The sequence below is a fragment of the Phyllostomus discolor genome, chromosome 8 (assembly GCF_004126475.2).
Source record: "Phyllostomus discolor isolate MPI-MPIP mPhyDis1 chromosome 8, mPhyDis1.pri.v3, whole genome shotgun sequence".
In the NCBI taxonomy this organism is placed as follows: Eukaryota; Metazoa; Chordata; class Mammalia; order Chiroptera; family Phyllostomidae; genus Phyllostomus; species Phyllostomus discolor.
The window spans coordinates 5,915,983-5,936,810 of NC_040910.2; the positions used below are offsets into that span (position 1 = coordinate 5,915,983).

A 20,828-nucleotide genomic window follows, 5' to 3' on the forward strand; every position below is an offset into this window, starting at 1 on the left:
GCGCGCCGGAATTGCTTCCCTTCCCAGCCTTTAGGTACGCGTCCGCAAACTCCCGCCTAGTTGCCGTCGCTCCGCCCAGGAGCTTCACGTGTTCTGAAGCTGCGGGCGGAGGTGGGGCGTGGCTGGGCACCTTTCTGAGGGCGCCGGCTGGTGGCATGTGGGCCGCCGCGACAGTTTATCTGCTCGCACAAACTGGTGAGGGCTGGCTCTCTCCCCCCGGGCTCCGTCGCGCCTGTCCGGAAGCCAGGAACGTGGGCGCGCACACAAAGCTGCTGCCCAGAAGTGCTGGCGACCAGACGGTCTCCCTGACGCGGGGAGAGTGCACGGAGTCCGCGCCGGGGCGGTTGGGACCCCCGAAAGGCACGCGCTGTCAGCGCTGGCACTGCGCAGTCACTCCCTGGTGGTTTGGGTCCAGCCCGCTGTAGAATTTTCTCTCAGGTGTCGGGAGCGTGCGTGGGGTGAAGTGGTGCTGCTGGAGTTTTGTCCTGTTAAGCCCTTAAGATTTCGGCCTAAAGGTCCCCTCCGAAGCCTCATTAAGGGCCCCTCAGCTCAGGCACTGGTTTGCCGGGTGGCTCCGGCCCAGGCGTGCGTTCTGGGTGTCGCGGAGTCACCCACCGCACACCAGCCCCGGCCCCCCGCAACTCCCTGCCGTGCACTTCCGGCGTGGTGGGTGCACGAAGGTGTACCAAGGCAATAACAATAACAGTTTTCCTTAACCTGACGCCCCGACGGGGTGGAGGGGAGACCCGGGCAAGCAGTGGGGGCGCACGGAAGGCGCCGGCGAGGGCTGTTAGAGGGACGAAGACCGCGCGGTGGGCGTTTGCGTAGAGAGGAGGAGCGCCGTCTGGGAACGCGCTGCAGCCTGCTGGAGTAGGAGGGATGGGTGTGCACCGTCCGTGGGCGGTTTTGCAGGAGCCACTGAGGGTAATGAAAGCGCGAAGGACGGGACCAGAGCTCTGAGTGGCGTGGGGGGAGGAATGGGAACCAGTCAGTAGTAGTGTTCGTGCAACAGGTGAGGGAAATCAGAACTCAGTGATGGCGTTGCAGCAGGGGTCCGCGAGCTGTTGATACAGGGCCGAACGTGAGTCGTGCTAAGTACTGACGAGTCAGGTCTGTCTCCTAGTGAGGAAGCAGCCCTGGAGGAGTCAGCGTGGCTGGGTTCCAGTGAAACCTGGTTGATGGACCCAGAAATTTTAAGTGGATATAATTTGGGGTATCAAGCAGTAGCATTCTACTGATTTTTTTTCAACCATTTAAAAATGTAAAAACATTTTTACCCTCCTTGGAGATACAAAAACAGCCCACAGGCCATAGCTCGCTGCTTCTTGCTTTAGAGGTATTTTCTTGTGGCAGAGTGGACTGCTTTTAGTTGGAGATACGTAAGTGACCGTATAATCTCCTCCAATCAGTAATACTTTTCAAAGTGTAAGTATTAATTACAGTGGGAGAACAGGAGTAAGAGCACATTGCTCTCCCAGGCAAATCTGAATGAGGGGTCATCCTAAAGTGAAGGGTTAGAAGTCAAGCCTGCCTTAGGACTTGATAACAAGAAATGGTGGTGCCAGTGATGGAAACAGGGAGATTGGGAAGGAACTGGTTTTGGGGAGGAGATGGCTGTAGCAGTTCAAGGTGTCATACAGTTGGGACAACATCAACCAGCGGAAACCACCCCAGAGGCTTATATTGGGGGTGGGGGGGGCAAAACCCAGAATTTATTTATTAAAAATTGTGTTCTTACATGTTTAAACCTCAGTCACCTTCAACGTACTCTCCAATTACTGCAACAAACCTATTGAGACTTTCCACCACTCAAAACAGTTTCGAATTTGTCGATTTTGATGCCTTTTGGTGCATCTGTCTTTTGTTTGTTTGTTTCATCTCTTCCACATTGGCAAAACATTTCCCTTTGAGGACTCTTTTCATTGGGGAAACTAAAAAAAAGTCAGGGTGAGATCGGGTCAATAGGGAGGGTGGGGCACGGAGGCCATGCTGTGTTTTGTCAAAAACTGCTGAACACTCGGGGTGATATAGGCCGGTGCGTTTGTGAGTCACCCATCATGAAATGATGACCTTCAAAAAAATCTTTAAAAACTTCAGTGAAGCTGAGCACAACCTGTCAGCAACAACAGCTGGTCCACTGATTGAGATGGGTTCCTAGAACACTCACCTAGCAAGGAAATACTACGAGGGGTCCACCCTCCAGAAGATAATTCTGGTTTTTCTTGGTGTCCCCCCCCCCCCCCCCCCCCCCCCCCGGTAGCAGGCCACTCCTTGTATCTTACTGACCAGAACTGGGTTAATAGCTAGCTATTCCATCAAACAGTAACTGACAGCATGGGACTGCCCTGACTAGTTAGTGTTTACGCAGCTTTTAGCAGTTTTCATGGAGGACTTTGGGGTGCATTACCCAACCTTTAGCATTGTTGGTTCCTTTCCACTACATATCAGTGGTGCACTCCAGGCATTGTGACACCAAAAACAAACAAACAAACAAAAAACCCTCTTCTGCTCCACCCTATGCACACTCCCTATAGAGCTGATACTGGTTGAGAACCACTGGCAGGCTTAAACCAAACAAAATTTACCTTGGAGCTGAATTATGAGTGTGTAGGTTTCTTTTCCCTGATAGTTTTGAGGGAAGAGAGTAACTGAGCAGTACTGAACTTCTGTTTTCAAGGAAGTAAGCAGGGTGGAGAACATTGGGTAGGTAACTGATACTGTCTGCCATGGGAATAAAAGATGTTTTCTTTTACACCCTGAGATTAAATAAATATCTCAGCTTCTCCACACTTAGAGCCCTTCCTTTTTTATTTTTTATTCTTTTTGTCCTCTGAGCAACTTACTCTCCTTCTAAGGTCCCTGATCTGATCTCTTGCAGTAGGGTATTCCTTTGACTACTGCAGTAACTGGCTGGCTGGTGGCCTACTCTGTCTTTCCCTCCTTCGTTCCCACATGAAGGAACTAGTCCTATATGCCGATTTCCTTTACTCAGACACCTGTCTCCAGTGATGCTTGCCTATTTAAAGGAAAGAAGTCAGAAATCTCAGTGGGCACTCAAAGGCCTCCATAAATCCACAACCGGCTTCCCTGGCCTGTCCTGCCGCAGCAAAGCTAATCCATGTTTTCTGTTACTCCTGACATACCCTCTACTGCAGTGGTACGTTTCCCTTTACAATACCTAGTCCTGTTCCCCTCAACTGCTGAGTTCATTCCCCATTCCAAGAATTTTCTCACGCTGTGTCCTGGCTGAGGGCACCCTTCTCTCTTCAACAAGCCAAATTCTGTTACCTTCCAGTTCCTTCTCTAATACTACCTCTGCCCCATGCCTGTGACTACACCAGCCCACACTGATCTCTTTGAATTTCTATGCATTCCTTGCCTGTACCACCAATTTTAGCTTTTTATGCTCTTCTTTGGATCCTGATTGCTCCTTTTGCCTCTGTAGATTTTTTTAAAGAAAGTATATGTTTTTTATTTTTAAAGTATATTTTATTGATTATGCTGTTATAATTGTCCCAGTTTTTTTCTCCCTTTCTTCCCCTCCCCCCTGCACTGCCCCCCTGACCCTCCAGTTTTCACCCCCGCCCCACAGTTCATGTCCATGGGTTATACATATAAGTTCTTTGGCCTCCTGACTCTTCCACCTTCCCTTTCCTCCTTAGATCCATCCTTCCTTGTCAGGAGGTCATCTATGAGCATCTCTTGTCATCTACGTTCTTTTCTCCTCTTGTTACTCATTTTCCCTTGAGATTTCATCTACTCAGTGATTTACTTATCTTTATGGAAGATACACCTCTCTAGCCATGCCCTCTCTCTGGGAAATATAAATGCTAGTCACCAAATATTTTCATTTGCTTTCCCACACACATAGTCGACTTCCATTCCCCTCTTCCTCTGAACTCAGCATGGCCAATGAAATAGAAGTGATCTGGGTCACTCCCAAGCAAAAGTTTTAAGAACTCGTGTGCAATTTCTCAGTGTCTCCTTTTGACACAAGATGGAACGTTTTAGTTATCTATTGCTATATAATAAAGCACCCCAAATCTTAGTAACTTAAAACAGTAACCATTTATTTATCCCTGATGGTTTTATAGGTTGAATGGGCTTATGGGCAGTCGCCTAGTTTTGCTTGGGGTCTCTCATGTGGTTCCAGCTAGGTATTGTCTGGGGCTGGAGTAATGTGGAGGCTCAACTGGGTTGCTGGAATGGCTGAGCCTTTCCCCTTCCAGAGGTGGGGACGTAAACTCTACCCCTTGATGAAAACTAGGGAGAAGAGTGACAAAGAATATTTGTGGCCCTCTTTATCATACCAACTATGTCTGAAATGGTGGCTCCTTCCATCAGCTATGCCCCTGGAGTCGGGGCAAAGTGGAAAAGAGCCCTCGGCTAACACACATGGCAGCACGAATGAGAAATATGTCTATGCCGTTCTAAGTCGTTGAGATATTTGGGGTTGTTTGGTGGCAAACGAAGCCTGATCTACAGTAGTACAAAAATTGGTAGCAGGTGTAAAGCACTGCTGTAACAAAAACCCTAAAGTATGTCACCTTCACGGATATGGATACGTTACAAATGTTGGTGGTTGGTTGGTAGGTAGCATCCAGCTCTGATTCACTTATGAATCTTTCAACAAATCTAGCTCAGAAGTTTGAACTCAATATTTCTCAAATACTAGAGGCTGTTTCTTGTAATCCTGTTCTAGGGGGAAACACTTCTTTCCCACGTCAGATGTTTCTTGAAGTACGGAGCGGGTGCCGCTAACATGACACTGATCCTCTATTCCAGCACTGCTAGCAAGTTCCCTAATGTGTAAGTTCGGCACCCACAACCTACTTTCTTCCTTCCTATCTCCGTTCTCATGGGAGCCAGGCCACCCACAGAAAGTGTGCTTTCTGCTCTGCTGCTTCATGCCGCCAGTTTCACAGGGGCCTGCCTGCCCATGCCTGGGGGGCCTGGGATCAGCCTGAAAGACAGGGATTTTCCTGGGCAAGGGGAGCTTCAGTTTCAGGAGCTGAGTTCACTGCCAGGGAGTGACAAAACCTCTTATTTGAACTGTAAGTCACACGAACAAGAGAGTTCAATGTTGGACATTAATAATTTTGGACTTTAACACGTGTTGGAGCTGATTATGTCAGGCTGTAATTTATAACGAGATAATTTGATCTCCGAACTTTTCATTTCTCCCTGAAAAAGTCATGTTGGGAGGGTTCGTGATCAAATTGAGGCCGTCTTTTTAGCTCTTGATTTTTATGTTATCATTTGCTCTTCTTTTAGAACTTCTGACTATATTGAATAAGGCAGTGGGACATAATTTGACATAGCAGTGGGACAAGTTGTGTTACATATAGCCTTGGGTTCCAAATAGCATTAGAGCTGATTTAATTGGTGTGTTGTTCTGACTCATTCAGGGCATTCTGCGAGCAAAATCTGCTTTTCCAGTGGCCCCTGGAGATCCCCCAAAAGAGGTGAAATCAGTGTTCGAGAAATGGCCTTATGAAGAGGGGAGCAGGACAACCTTAACTGACTCCTGACTTCTTACCCACGAGGGATACCATATCCGAAGCTGATCTCAGAGGGTAAGCTGAAAGAATTTAGGCAATAGTCTTCATACATTTTTGCTGATATACCTTCCCCAAATAATTTCTAAATTAACACAATTTTTTTTTGTCTTGAATTTAGTTGCAAAAGATTTCTGGCATAATATAAATATGAGTATTTTACAGTAAAAAGGGCTGTGCCACTTAAACATGCGTTTCGTGAAATTAAATCCCACAGAAATTGAATACTCACCATCATCAACTTTTAAAGAAATTTTACCTTATTCTTTTTTCTCTTTGAATTCGTATTTCCATTCTACTTCCCCACATAAATTTCAAAAGTATATTTTCTATTCCGGACTCCTGCTAGCACCCTCACCCACCCCACTTCCAAACATTGTTATTGGATTGTTCTTTCAAACTACGAAAGTAGTACATGTTCTTTGCAACAAGTCTAACAACACAGAGATGCACAAAGAAAAAGTTAAAAATTTCTCCTTTCCTCCTAGCACCACACACATACATACACAGTGTGCTTTAAAATATGTATTCTCTTAACTAAACTAGATCTGTGCTGTGCCATGAGTACAGTTCTCCCCTTCTTCCTCCCGAACAATGTCATGGATATCATTCTAGTACCTGCTAGATGCCAGGCACATGCTCTATCTCGTTTACCGCACTAGTACCAGATGAGGTAGGTACTGTTAGCGCCATTGGGTGGACGAGGGACTGAGATGTGATAGATTTGCCAAAGGCCGCACTGCTAATGATTGCGGAGCAGCAGTTTGAATTGGGCAATGTGGCTCTCCAGTTGATGCTGCTAGCTGCTGCCTTTTACTATCTCCCAAAATAAGGTGATTTTTGGCCTTTTAAATAACTGTATAATATTCATTTGGGTGTCCAAAATGTATTCAGACATTCTCCTATTGATGAATGTGGAGGCTTTTTATTTTTTATTTTTTGCCACTACTTAAAAGGCTTCAGTAATTCTCCAAAGTGGGATTTGAGATCAGAGGCCATATTTATTTTATTATACATGGCCAGGCTATGTTCCAAGGGTTATGTGGCAATCTTCCACATCAAGAAATGTGGGACAGTATCTGTTTCCCTATGCTCTCACTAGTCCTCGTGATACTGATATTTGGGGGCGGGGGAGTTGGCACTGTGTTAGTAAAAACAGTACACTTTGATTTAATTTGCATGTTTCCTGAGTACGGGTGAGGTTGAGAACTTTTCTGTACATTTTAGAGATATTTGCATTTCCTTTTCCATGATTTGTCTAATCATTTCCACTCCTGTTTATTTTTTTCTGTTGGGTTTTGTCTTTGCTTATTTTACAGGCGAGGTGTTTATTGTAGTAGTAATGTTAGCCCTGTTTTTGGATATGTTCAAATGTTCATTCACCTTCTGATTTCTGTAAGGCATCCTTTATAGAAATGCTTAATTTTTAAAAAGATTTTATTTATTTATTTTTATTTATTAATTTTTTGAGAGAGAGAGAGAAAGGGAGGGAGAAAGAGAAGAAGAGAAACATCAATCAGTTGCCTCTGGCCTGCCGCCAACTGGGGGGCCTGGCCCACAACCCAGGCATATGCCCTGACCATAAATCAAACTGGCAACCTTTTGGTTCGCAGGCCAGCACTCAGTCCACTGAGCCACCCCAACCAGAGCCAAATGCTTAATTGTTGGCTTTTTTTTTTTCCTTCATGGCGTTTGGGTTTCCTCAAATTAACAGGTTTCAGGCAACTCTCTTCATTAAGGATTGGTCAGCTAGCCACTACTGTCCTTGGAGGGTGTCTGATGGGCACTGGTAACTTTGTCTAAGGCACTTTTGCCTTTGCTGCCACTTCCCAGTCTCCTTCCCAGGACTCTTCTTTCTTGGGACTTGTTCCTACATTCAAGCAAAGCCTTCCTGGCCTGGGTGTCACTTGTCACTTATGAAAGTGTGTTTGCCTGTCTTTGCTCTGGTTTTAAGGAGAATCACCATGGGTTCTTCTATTTTATGTTTTGAGTTTTGGGTCATCGTCAGCCTCTGAGTTCTTAAGCTTTTCCAAGGCAGTTTAGAGGGGAGATTTGCTCTTGGTACAAGAACTGTGGATGGTGAAGATAAATTGATAATGGGAGCTTGTGGGCTTGAGAGTGAGTTTGACTGTCTTTGATGGTGTGTAATTCTGAGGAGGTTGTTCTAAGCCTCAGGGCCCTTTTCCATAGAATGCAAGCGAAAGTGTAGCTCTGAGGCCACTTTTTGACAGTGCAGGTCGGCTTCTAACAGTTAATTTAGAAGTTTCTTCCTTTTTGGTCACCTTTCAAGAATATTTCAATGATGTCAGGCCTTCACAAATTATCTTGGTACTCCTCTTGGCAAAACAACCTTTTTTCATTTGCTGTCAGCCCATAAAAGAAGGATTAACTTTTTTGGCTTTAAAGACTAGAATCCTTTACAGAGTCTCTGGAATAAACTGCCCATGTTTCATTATTGAAGAGAGAAACACTTAAACTCTCAGTGGAAATTAAATTTTAGTTCATTTTACACAAACCATGGCTTAGGACCAAGGATCCAACATAGAGCATGCATGGGTGGGGGTGGACACTAGGGAGAAGAGTCTGGCCTGCATTTGGGTGGTTTCAAAATATGTACAGAATTTGTTCCAAGTCTTCATTACTGGGCTCATCGAAAAGAAAGTTGGAAGGGACCTGGAGTTGCCAACCAGGCCTGTGCCCTGCCCTCAGACAGATAGTCACAAGACCAATTAGTGAAGGCAGTTTGTTCATTGTCCATTGATTAGTATTCCTAGGTGGTAACTAATTTTAGGGGATTTGGGGGCTCAGAAGCTAGGCAGAAGTGGGTTTCAGGAGAATTTATACCTGACCCTGTGCAATGATCAGCCTCTTCTTTGTTTCCCAGTTGACCTTTAAGGCAGCAGGGACCTGCTCTTAATCTGGATTCATAGACAAGGGGAAGGAGGATTAAACCAGCTCCTAACTTAAAAGCATTGCTGCCCTTCCAGCGCAGGCCCTGAAGGGATCGGATTTTATGCAGGAATTCAAGTCAGCTAAAATATTTGGATGCTATGTGTAAGATAGTGTGTGGGATGGTGGGTGTGTATGCCCTGGGAGACAGAGGTGGGGCAGAGGGAAAGGGAGTGAAAAAGGAAGGTAGAGCTCTTTCCCTCAAGTAGCAGAGGTTGCCAACTCAAATATCTAGGAGACCAGGCACATTCAGTGGCTTTGCACGTGTAAGAAAACAGCAAAGTAAGTGTGATAAATGACAACAGATACTGTGTCACTGACAGTAGGAGGCAGAGGTGGGGGAGTTTGTGGCAAATGGAGTGTGCACCCCTATCTGACAGGAGCAGCCATGCAGCGATCTAGCAAAGTGTGGTCCCTGGACCAGCAGCACCAGAATCACCTAAAAACTTGTTGGAGATGAAGATTTTCAGCCCATCCCAGACCCACTGAATCAGAAACCTTGGGTATGGGGTTCTGCAGCCTTTGTTTTGGCAGTCTCTCCCTGTGATTCCGATGCTCCCTGCAGGGAGTATTGCTGCAGGAGGATTTGGATCTGGTGTTGCTAGGTCTTTTGACTTTTCAAGAGAAGCTAGAAAACTAAATTTTTTATGTAAATTTGCTGACTTTTAAAAAATTAAAAGTGGAGAGTATATATATATATATATATATATATATATATATATATATAATAAATAAACTTTTGGGGGGAGAAATACCCTGTATAGGCCACACTGTAGGCCCAAGAGCACATCTGTGGGACGTGTGTTCTCCAGGCTTCCAGTTTCAACTTACAATAATCAAATATCTTATGGATGATGGAATAATTGAAAATACTGTCGGACCACAGGTATGACTCTCAGTGTGTGTTTGTGGGTGTGGGAGACACAGCAGCAGACTGGAATATGGCAGGAAGGGGCTTCCATTGTAAAAACTGCACAGATCCTGATCCTTTCCTGCCCGGGTGCTTGCCCACCTCTCTCCAGGGTGGAAGAGCTTCCCCCCGGAGGGCCACAAAGGAGGAAAGGAGCCTGTGTCACAGTTCTAGAGTTGGTAGTCAAGTCTCCATGAACCGCTTTCACACCTGTCCTTTCCTCAAGTCCTTACAGTCCGGTGCGACAGGCACGGCAGGCGTTGTCTCTGCTCAGAGCTGCCTGTATGCTGCGTGAGGCGGAAGGGATTTGCCTGAGGTCACACAATTTGTAAGGGTAAATGTGAGACTAGATACCCAATCTTATAATTTCTAAACTCCCACATACAATTTTAATTTTTAGTATGTCTGTGTATTTGTTTATCCAAACCACCACAAATTCTTGAAAGGATATGATGTGGCTTACTTCACTGGCTAGGTGGTCTTTCCCTGTCCTCTGACCAAGCCTCAGCTGGCCCCCTCCTGGCTCTTCTTCCTTTCGCCTCCTGTGAACCCACCAAACCAGTCGCTTGTTCTGAGACCCTCCTCCCTCACCAGCTCTGCTCCTGGGCTCTGTCTGTTCCCAGGGTCCTGGGTCTCCCTGTCCTGGCTTGTCTTGCCATACCGCAAGCCTCATGGGGACACTCTGAGCCCTGAGCTGTCACCAGTACAGGTGACCTGTGACCTGGACCTCAGTTGTGTGGGACTGGGTTGAGCACCCTCAACTCACCTTACACACAGACTGCTCACAAGCTGCCAAAGCAGTGCCTTTCTTTTTTTTTTCTTTCCTTTATTTATTTAATTTAAATGATTTTATTGTTGTTCAATTACAGTTGTCCGTATTTTCTCCCCACCCCTCCCCCAACTCTGTCCACACTCACCTCCCTCCCTTGCTTCCACCCTCCCCCCTGGTTTTGTCCATGTGTCCTTTATAGTAGTTCCTGAAAACCCTTTCTGACACATAGTGAATTTGGGTGGTAGACAACATGCATTCTCAGAGGAACTAGAATTTAGGATTCCCAAGAATCCTCCTGAATCTAGCTTAAAATCCAACAGTCGTGCAGAGAGAGACAGAGAAAGAGACACAGACAGAGGCAGAGACACAGAAGGGAGAGAGACACAGAGAGAGGAGACAGCGAGGTAGTGACTTGTGACCAGCAAAGCCCTGCAGTGCAGACAGGCCCAGCACAGCCCTGCTGTGGGTGTTTGGGGGAGGGAGCGGGGAAGGTGCCTGCAGCCAGGACCTCACTTTGCCCCAGATTGGTTTTCACGACAGCGTTTTACTGGGGACAGCAGATCACCAGTGGGAGGTGTGTGTTCCAGCTTGATCTTGGACGCTTCCTCACTTGACATGACTTAATCCTAAAACTATACAACACAGTTTAGTGTGTAGATTGTACCATTTCCTTTGCAAGTAGTGAAAGTTTTATTTAAAGTCCTTATAACCATTTTCACTATTTTTCTTCAGTAGGGATATTCAGGTGAGAGTTGTAAACACTTCTTTGGCCATTTTTACTTGGCAAAACAGTTCTGAGACAGGCAGATTCTCCACTATGCCCGCCCCCTGACCCCCAAGCTTTGGAACACCTAGGGGCAGGAGAACCAGACTTTTATAGGAGGACTGTAAATTCTTGCCAATTGTCACATACTGCATAAGACCTTTTTTTATTTACTTTAATAATAGTTTAAAAAGTAAAATGGGCTTATTGACATGTTGGTCTCCAACTTCCTCAACAAATATACAGTGTAAAGTATTTCTCAGATGATTTGAAAAAATGTAGGAAGATATCTTTAAACTTCCCTCAGTGACCATGTAGAATGGCACTTCCCTGTTTGCTTCAGCACAGAGGTATTGCATAGCAAGTGAAGGCTGAGGTGGCCAGAAATAAAAACATCTAATTTGCCCAGCCTCACTCAATTCTCACAGTAGTGTACGGACTGTTATTATCACCACTTCACACATGAGGAGGCATGAGGCTGAGCAGCTCTCCCAGGTTGCACGCATCCAGGCTGTCTACACCATACGGCTCCCCTGACATGTTACTGCAGGGCTGGGTTGAGGATCAAGGTTCTCCACGGTTGGCACCTGTGCTGAAGTTGGCCCACACGCCAGTTCTGTTGTGTGGCACACAGCTGCTGTCACTCAGCAGCCCCCTAGCTCAAACAACTACATGTAGCTGATGTTTACTGAGCACTTACTCTATGCCAGGTAATCTGGAAAGTGCTTTGCATACCTTACTTATCTCACCAGATCTTCCTAACAACCTTAGGCACTAAGAGCTGTTTTATCTCCATTTACTTATGAGGAAACTGAGAGTTAGAGAAGGTAAGTTACTTGTTTAAGATCAAAGCTAGTAGTTGTAGGGCCAAGGTTCATCATTATGCTCCTCTGCTTGGGAGCTGAGCTTCTAAGTTCTGGCTCCTAGTGAGGTCTCTGCTAGCACACATTTCCTGTAGGTCGTGTTGAGTGAGGAACTCCCTGCAATTACGAGTTAAGAGTACTTTCAAAAGAGAAAGCCAGGTTTAATGGTGGATCTGGAAGAGGAGGTGATAAAAACCCTCCCCTTCAGTAGGATCTGAGCAAAGCATGTGACAATAGCATAAACTATGAAAACGGGAGCTCTCAAAGTATTCGTGGCTATTTACCGCGTGGCCTTCATCCTTAACCAGCAACTAGCCTTTGTTTCTACTTTACTTAATATATAATGTATATTTCCCCTTCTTTCATTCATTTGGCCACTGTTGATATCTTAAATGTTGTAGTTGCCGACTATAGCCAAAAAGCTCTAGCAGAATTAGTTGAAAATAGAATCGACTCATCTATATCAACTATCAATATTGTATTATAACAGAATAATTATAATAATGTCAATTATATAAAATGAAAACAATATAATCTACATGATAATAATAAATATTTAATTCTGGCATCTTCCCTGGATGTCTTTTCTTTCAATGTCCCATAAGCTCTCACTCTGTCAGTCTCCTTTGTAGGTACTATAAAGGTAAATGAGCCATGGACTTGTCTTCAAGGAATGTGCAGCCCCTTTTGGGAGACAACTGATAAAGAGCTCTGAAAACACAAAGGCTAGGATGCAGTTCAGAATGGAGGACGTAGGCTGGAGGCACTGGCCAGGAAGGACTCTTGGAAGGGTTGAATCCGGAACATGTAGTCTATCCCACTGATGGGGAAGGGTTGGTAGCTGAGCAAACAGGCTTGGGAGCCAGGGACATCCAAACCCTGGCTCCACTGCTTAGTAGCTCTGTGGCCTTGGGCCTTGATCTAATTTCTCTAGGCCTTTGTTTCCTTAAATGTGAGATACTCTGAAGTTCACAGGGATGGGATGAGCCCATCACTTACACAGATTTAGAACAACATAAATACTCAGTACAGGAGAGCTATTATTTTATGATATATAACAACAATAAAGCAGTCTACATCTTCAGATAGAATGGACTTCAAGTTCATGGACTTTGTATAGATTCTCCTTATCTCCTCAAATATTAACCACTTGTCTAGCCTTCCTAGTCTCTCCTACAATGCCTCTATCCCTAAAATTGCTGCTTACAGTACTGAGGCAACTATAGGGAAATACAACCAGGGAGGTGATATTTGAGCTAAGGTGTCATGATGTCATGGAACAACCTTACTGTAGCTGTCAAGCATCTCCTTTAAAACTGAAGGACATGTTCTGGATGAGAGTTTGGAAGAATCCGACTGACTCTTGATTAAGAGTAAGCTCTAGAATGAAAATAGATTTCTTCTATTGTCTTCTTTTCTTCTTTAAATATGAAGGTAAAACTTAACCATTATTCTCCAAATAAAGAGAACATCAAACATCAAACCAAAATATACAAAGAGAATTTTCATATTGATTCCAACTTAATTATTTTTAGTGAAAATATTAATCAGAAAAGCTGTCATCTAAGATTCTTGCCCTCTCTTGGAAAGTCCAGTAAGAACGACTCAATAAACCACCTTGTATTTTAGTATAAATTTCAAAATCATGTTTGTAAACTCTGGGAGAGGTGAGTTCAGTTTTCCCTTTGGCCTTCACTCAAGCTCCTGTCCTCCTCCTGCACGGCCACATCTCCTTCAACAGATCCTCTGGAGCAGAGGCCCTCCAGTCCGCTGTGACGGGAACCAGAACCGGAAAGCCCGCAGGAGGGTGCCAGACGGGGTGTGTGAGCTCTGCAGGCCTGCCTGCCTGAGAGCGGCCTCACGGAGGCCCCGCAGGCAGCGGCATCTCGTGTCTGTGAGCAGTGCAAGGCCGCAGGTCTTCCTAGTTTCTCCCTGGGGTCCGCACTGCCCCTCTCTCTGACATTCACCTCTCTTGGCCATGGTTCTCCCCACTGTCACAGGGCAGGTCTCTAGCCCCCCACTCAGATACCAGTGGTTCCCCCTCATTCACGGGCCCCAGACTCTCCTTTTCAGAGCCTGGGGTCCTCTTTGTCCCCATTCTACCTTAATCTAAGTGTGAAAGGATCAGGAGGCCCAGATGGGATGTCCCGGCTGTAAATTTCTGAAGAGGAGCCCTGCTGTCCACGGAGAAGGGGCCTGGGGCCGAGCACCCCAGGCTCAGGCAGTGAAGGTGGCAGCAAAGCCCTTGGCCGCTGTACACAGTGCGTTCCCGCGCCATGGGTCCCGTCCACTCCTCTCTCCTTCACCCTCACCTGGACTTCAGCCGCTCTCTTCTCTCTGCCTTGGAGACTGCTGTTGCATAACTTATGTTTTTCAGAATGTTCAGTGCTATTTTAATAAACATTTAATTCTGTTTTCATACTGTCTAAAGTACTTGTTCTGATACTGGGATAAGACTCTCAGTGCCTCTTATTTCTGTCTGAAAATGAAGTTTATGACAAAGAAATATGTTGATGGAGTATAATATCTTCATTAACAGAAGTAATTAGTAAACTGACTCAATTGTCATTAAGGAATATTTTAATTTGCTTTTCCACAAAATAGTGATGGGTGGATAACAAATAACGCATTAAGAATTGTAAATTTCTTTATTTATCATGTCCATATTAAAATATCAGTAAAAGGAAATAAATAAAATAAATTTTAAAATTTGGCTTGTAATTCTACCGTTCCAGATAACGGTTGTTTTTATGTTACCATGTTCTCTCCTGGGCCTCGGCTCAGGACCTAGGAAGCTGCGGGGTGGGGCTCCTAAGGCACTTCTGCCTTGGGGAGATCCTGTGAGGAGGAGCTGTATTCCCTGTGACGACTGCACCTGGTACTAGCTCGTGGTGGGGCCCGCATTTTGACCTGCTGCCTGAAGCAGCTTTAGTCAAGCATCTCAGAACCGTGGCCGACCATTCTAGTGTTGGGATTTTTTGGTGTGCGTGTGGCGGGGGCGGGCAGGGGGAGCTGTGACTTGACCGCCAGCACATGGGAGAACAGCTGCATGGCACCAGATTTTCACTGCATGTAGTGAGTTCATGGGTATTAATAAGCCTTTACACAGGAGCTAAACGATTCCTTCCTTATCTTCACGTACTGTGTTCTGTTGACATCATGGAAAGTTCCCGGCTCGAGATAGGCAGCGGCCCAGCCTGAGGTAATCATCTACCGTATCCTCCGAAAGGGACAGCAGCACGCTTTCCCAGACTCGGGGGAGAGCAGCAGCTGCCTCGGGACTCTCCCTCTTCCTAGTTTTCCTTCTGAAACTGCAGATTTCTCACCTTGGTGTTTGTAAAACTTGCCTGATTACAGAAATTATCTGAAATGCTGATGAAAAACATAATTTCCTGGACTTTTTCCAGACCTATTGAATTAGAATTCTGAGGGATGGTTTGGTTTCAACAGACACCCTGCTCATGTTTACCATCTACGCAGATTTGGCAAACAGTAGTTTGTCTGAAGCCAGTTTATGGCTGCTGACTCACACATTGGCGGGCCGCTTTTGAAGAGGGGTGGTCAGCGACTCCATCCTCGGAGACCCACAGCTGTGCCGGTCCTCTGGGCTTCTCTCATTCCGAGTGCGGCTCTCTGAAGGTAGCACAGGGCAGGGGAGCGGACCTGGGTGGGAAGAGCTCCCCCCCTGCCCCCCCAGCCCCAGCCCAAGCTGCCATACAGAAGACAACCACAGCCTTCAGTCTGCCTCCGCAGAGAGGGAGAGATACAGAGATGGGGTTCTTTTCTCTGAGTCACTCGCAGCTTTGGAGTTCTGGTCCTCCCTGAAACTGTGTCCATCAGAGGGTGTGTAGGTGTGGATGCGAATGTGTGTTTAGAATTTTTCCTTAATTTTTTATGTGGTTATTGGATTATTTTTAATTCGGTTTACACACTGCAAAAGCACTCCCTGATTAATCCTAGTGCTTTTAATTTGAAAGACAAGCAGAGTTTGTGCAACTCTCGGTCAATTCCCAGATCCGGAGTAGTATTCCCTGAGGTAAGCAGTCCCAGAGTTGGGAAATAATGGGCCTTATTTTGGGTTAACACTCACTTCCTGGATCCCTCCCCTCCCCTCCCCTCCCCTCGGGGCTGTCCTCCTGCTGCCACATTCTCTGCCCCTCTGCCCCGCCCCCCCTTCCACAGCGGGGCCGCGTGCTCCAAAGTCATCTTGCCCTCCCTTTTAAGTAGTTCTCTTGTGTCAAAGATAAAAAAGAATAACAGCAGTAAATCATAACCCAGTGACTCTTATCTTCTAGATTTGATGACTTCAGCCAGCTGGCGGAAAGAAGGGAGTGGATGAAATAAACTCACACGGCAGTGGCAGACTGCTTGAAGACTCACTGCATTCACAGACTATCCCAAGGACATTTACATTTTAAGACAGCGCTTGTTAGGCTAAAGAAGTAGTCTGTAATACTGGATACCAGGCACTTTTAAAGCACAGTGAGGGGAAATTTGGGGCAGAGGGACCTTTAAATCACACCCCCAGGGCCATAGTTCACTCTGCTACCTGAGGTTAGCTGTTGATCTTAGAAACGTGTTCAGCCAAGAAGGCCAGGGAAATATGCTTTGGTCTGGTTAAAGGGCAAGTCCTGGCCTTTCTCCCCACCCTCCTCATCTCCTTGGCCTCCTGCAGGGTGTTACTTGAGTGCACTTTCTGCAGAGTGGGTTGCCAGGGCAGCAAATGCATCCCCTGTCAGCGAGGGCCCACCCCAGCAGAGCCGGGAGCTGCACAAACCCACACACAGTTGGGGTCCTCACATTGTCTTTCTTCAAGGCTGTTGACTTGTGGACTAAGTGGGTGTGGGTTACAGCCCTTTCACGTAGACAGACCCAAGAACCTTTGGCACGAGCTCTTATCACCATGTAAAGGTGAAAAATTGATTGGGAGAAAATGTGGCACTTTATGGTGCCTCGTGTCAGTTGAAAGTTTAGTCTGTATCACCAAAATAATATGCAAATCCACATCCAGGCGGGCTTTTTTCCCCCCTTCATTAGAGGATTCTGCATTAGGAAATAAAAATCTTTTACAGCGTAAATGCAAAAGAATAACAGAGCAAGCACCGCATACCCTTGCCCCTAAGCCTAGATACAAATTAGTCACTCATCAAGCTGTGTGGTGACACGGTCTGCTTCCTGCTCATCCTTGGGTCCTTGGGTATTGTGACTGCTTGGTGATGGGACAGACCTACAGAGACAAGGTTGGACGTGGCTGTCTGGCATTTTATTTTCCACCCCATCTCCACACATTTATACTTCCCACATTAAATAAAAATCTGAAGTGTTGGCAACAGAAATGTGATGGGCCTGATTTCCCTCATCTCCGAGGTGTATGAGATGATACTGAAGAACCCCTTTGGCTCAAGATCAATGATTTAAACATTCCAAAAGACTTGTTTTCCTGAGGGCCTTTAATTTAGTGTAGTGCTTTGAGTGACTCCTTTGTGTTAGAGTGTTTGAAATGACTCATTCTTCAACTGAATTGGAAGAAACAAATACAGATATGTTATTATGGAATAGGGAAAAGTTTATCAGTAATAACTGATGCTTTCTGGGTGCTAGTCTCTGTTCTGAGTGTTTTACATGTATTTTGTTTCTAGTTCTCACAGCAGCCTCATGAATGGTTGCCCTTTTTGTGGCTGTCCTGAGATGGAGAAACTGAACTGAAGGTGTTTGGGGTGACTTCCCCAGGGTTCTACACTGGCTAGCTGTGCTACTGGGCTGGGGACCTCGGGCAGCGTTACTCCCCCGTCTTCACGCTTAGTTACAGGGCCATACTGCCTCCCCAGCAAACACCAAACAGGGGCCTAGAAGAGTGGTCTGCCACCTGGCAGGACAGGTCTCCTCTAGGATTATGGGAAGGGAGCCAAAGAGAACTTTTGCCTTATGTGTATCACTTGAATTTCTATGTATAATGATAATGTGTTCACGAATTACTTAATGCAGTTGAAATTGTGTCCAAGTCTAAAATTGCCAAAGTCCTAAGTCAAGTTATTAATTTCCGTAAATTCACAGCTACTTTAAAATTTTTCTTCCATTAGAATCTTAAAGGTAGTGGGGAACCTAGAGGTCATTTAACAAGATCTCCTCGGTGTTCAGATCCCCTTGGTGTCCCCTTGGTGTGGCTGAGTGACTTCTCGCAGAGCTGGTTTGTGACAGAGCAGGTCTGCTGGTGCCCAGTTTTGGGTACTTTCTACTGCATGTTTTGAGACATGCATGTTTACTCCTCATGTGGAGTAAAACGTACAGATCTTAAGGGAACAGTTTGAGAGTTTCAACAAATGACTGTACACTTGTAACTGATTTCAAACCCAAGATGCAGATCATTTCCATGACCCCTGAACATTTCCTTGTTCTAGGCATCTTTTTGAACTCGTTGCTTTTGTTCATTTGTGTGCCTTACTGATCCTTACTAACGTAAGGATTCAAGTGTTTACATTTTATATGCATCCACACATTTTACGGTTCTCAGCTAAGACATACCTTAGGGAGTGGATACTTCTTTCAAGATACAAATAGGGTTTTCACAAAGTCCCACACTCTTCCTATCTTTTACAAACCAGTTCCTAATTACTGGAATTGCTAATCGGTATTCCTTGTTTATAATCATTCACTCAAGTTGGTCTTTAGCCCTACATAATTATCATTACATACAAAAGTATTCTTCAGTCCTTTGATGCCCAAGCTCCCCAGCACATTTATATCAAAGTCCATGTCTTGTTTTTCCTTCAACCAAGTAGTTTCTATATTAAAATTTTGGAACTTCTGTAAGAGTAAGACATGTTTACTAAAACCAGTGCACCTGAGCATGAACAATTGCAGTCTGCTGTGCTCTGTGTTCACTAGAAAAGCATGCCAGCTAAGTGGGCGGTGAACCAACACAGCAATAGTCTGTCAGTTCGGCTCCTTGCACACCCTTCTCTCTCCCCACTCGGTCTGCTGCTTGCGCTCGGTGAATGGTGTGTATGTGTGAGTGTCTGTCTCTCTGAGAGCTGCCGTCCAGCAGTGGTACCCATGTGCTGATGAACAATTTTCAAACCAACTCCATATTTACAAGTATGGGGAATATTCTCTGGTACAAGTGAATCTTAATGCATATAATTTCCACATCTAACACATTATGGTCCCCTTTCTAGATCTTGTTATATACAGAATTATCCTAAAACCCCTAGGAAGTATTCCCAAAAGGAAATAAAGTAATTTTTATAGATATGTTCATAGCACTGATACTGTAATTGTGAAAATTGGAAATAACAGAAGTGTCCAATAATAGAAGAATGATTATGTGGGAGAGAACTATATGGTTACTAAAAATGATTGCTATATGACCAAACTGACACATGGAAATACTTAAATAAGACAATATTAAGTGAAAAAGAAGATCCTAAAATTCCTAGTACTACATAAAAGTGATTTGCAGCTATGCAAAAATATTTATACCTTAGTAGAACTGGGTTATAAAATTTTATGCATAAAAATAATTTCAATTTTCATGTTTTATAGGGTTTTATTGAAAAATATTTTTATTTTGAAATAATTTTAAACTATAGAAAAGTTTCAAGAATGATTCTAAGAACTCACTCTGACCTTATTTATCCTTTACTTGCCACCAATTTTCAACATGTTGCCACATTTGTTTTATCATTTGCTTTCTCTCTTTCCATACACACGTATTTTTTCCTGAGTCATTTGAGAGTAGGGGGCATATATCATGCCCATTTACTTCCTAATTCTTCAGTGCATTATTTCTAAAATAGGGATAGTCTCTTAAGTAACACCATGGAATTATTAAATTCAGGAAATTTTACATGAATGTAATACTTTTAAAAATAAACAATCCATATTTAGCCTATATGCCAGTTCTGTCCGTTGTCCCAATATTGTCCTATTGTAGCATTTCTCCACGTCAAGGTCCTGTCCAAGATCATATATTGTGTTTCATGTGGTCTCTTTGGTTTTCTTTAATCAATCTGGAAGATGTCTGTTTTTCTTTGTCTTTTATGACATTGACATATATGAAGAACACAGGTCAGTTATTTTATATCATATTCGTCTGTTTGGGTCTGTATGATGTTTCCTCATGATTTGATTCAGATCTCCTCATGACTAAATGCCTGGCTAGAAAACTACAAAAGAAAGCGCATGTCCTTCTCAGGGGATAACATCTGGAGCCACATGATGTCCACCTGCTCCTCATTGATCTTGTTAATGCTGACCGCTGATTGAAGAACTGTCTGGTGTCTCCACAGTACAGTTCCTGTGCCCCCTCCCAAATGATAAGCAGTCTGAGGAGCGGTGCGTCAAGAGCACGTAAAGGTCATGCTCCTGACCTTACTTACTCTCTCCCTGATGCAGCTTGGTGTGTGTGTGTGTTCCTTTTTAAAGCCACATTTCCCAAGGCTTATTTACATCCTCGATAAACAGGAAACAGGTGTTTTTGCCGAGGCTGTCCCTTTGACTGTACAATATCCCCACTGGAACCGGTTTAGTTGGTACCACAATTGAAGCCTATCTCAAAATGTTATCTTCTTCCCTATCCTTAACTAGATTCAGCATCTTCCTCTTTAACCTCCAGTAGCACTTTGTATTTTCTTGGGGGCACGTGTTAACTTCTTTGTGCTTGCAGCTTGTGGTGTACTTCCCTTATTCTGCTTACCAGACAGCAAGTGCCTTGAGGATATAGACTGTATCTTAATCATTTCTGCATCCTCTGCTGGGCCCGGAAGAGGCAATCAATGGGAGGCACGTTATCAGTGTTTATTCATGACATGTGTGTTTACACTTACTACTCACTGCTTCCAGTGTGCTAATTGAATACCCAGTTGCATATTTCAAGGACTTAGTTTCATCTGTTTAACATCTCTTCACCTCCTGTTTAACAGCATTTTGCTGTTTTGCCCATGAAGTAAGAGTGGAAACCCTTCAGTGTCTATCATTTCTGTAGTCTTAGCTCAGGTATTAAGAACAGTATTGA

At 44.7% G+C, this 20,828-nt stretch overlaps 1 long non-coding RNA gene across 1 annotated transcript; it reads left to right on the plus strand.

Moving 5' to 3' along the window:
• Positions 1–45: 45 nt before the first annotated feature.
• LOC118501914 lies at positions 46–17,945 on the plus strand. The gene is made up of 4 exons (XR_004904567.1): positions 46–195; positions 4,703–4,809; positions 5,409–5,576; positions 16,111–17,945. It is a non-coding gene; the product is annotated as an uncharacterized LOC118501914 (long non-coding RNA).
• The last annotated feature ends 2,883 nt before the right edge of the window (positions 17,946–20,828 follow it).